Genomic DNA, 1,063 nt, shown 5'->3' with positions numbered 1-1,063 from the left:
GCGCGCGCGCTTGCAAGGTAGGGTTTTAAGGAGGCACGTGTGACTGAGCGTATGTGCATGTATGCGAGTGTGTTCCAGTTCCATAAAACTCCGCAAACCCACACTCCATTCCCTATTTTTCTATTAGTTTTTATTTTCATTTAGTTGTTTTGTTTTGTTTTTGCTTTTTCCCCGTCCGTTCACGGGTGGCTTCCAGTAGCTATATAATATGAAGCAGTAGGACACGTTATCGCGTACGGCAAGCTCTGGCACGTGACCTAGATTCACCTGACACTTAGTCGGTAAACACGAGAGTAACGTCTCCTAAGAGCTCAGTCAGTCTCTCACTACTCACTGTTAGTCCCACTTTGCAGGAAGGATATTATAATGGCGACAGCTATTCTGACGACTGAAACCAGTTTGACCATCCTCGTTTTGATTTCTCAAGATCAACAAGTGTTTATTCGATTTTCTGAATCAGTCGGCGACGTCAGAAAACTAGATCTCAGAGTAACATTCCAGAGTTTCCTTCTGAACAAAGCAGCTATAGGGTACGTATCTCGAGGAAGCGCATTAGATGAAGGTACATTCTAGTACAATTCTGTCCGACAAATGCAAACTGGCCAGTGCTCTTTCCTGCCCCAATCCGATGTATAAAATGAACACTCAACCTACGACAAAAGTGCCAACACTACATTGTATCAGTTCCCTGAAAGCCACAATTCTTTCATCAGTTTCTTCCGGGCTTCAAATTCCTTTTTCCCCCTTTCACGTGACTTGATTTTGGTATGATAAACACTGTTCGGTCATAAAGTGAAGATAAGTATCATCCTCATTGCCTTTCTCGCCCTGGATCAGGGTATAGGTTACCGATATACACTTTCCACTTTTTCCTATTTTGGGCCAGCTTCTTTACATTATTCCATGTTTCTCCATTCGGTACATTATTCTCAGTGACTTCTCCTGATTCCACGTGGCCTTCCCCTTGAACTCTTACCCAGTGGATTCTAATCCAACACTACCTTTGTTATGCAGCTACCTGGCTCCCTGGGGGGGGGGGGGGGGGGGGTGGTGATTCCCCCCC

Source organism: Aplysia californica, unplaced genomic scaffold (genome assembly GCF_000002075.1).
Source record: "Aplysia californica isolate F4 #8 unplaced genomic scaffold, AplCal3.0 scaffold00307, whole genome shotgun sequence".
Lineage (NCBI taxonomy): Eukaryota > Metazoa > Mollusca > Gastropoda > Aplysiida > Aplysiidae > Aplysia > Aplysia californica.
The sequence above is the reverse complement of the archived record's forward strand: the minus strand, read 5'-3'. Positions refer to the sequence as shown.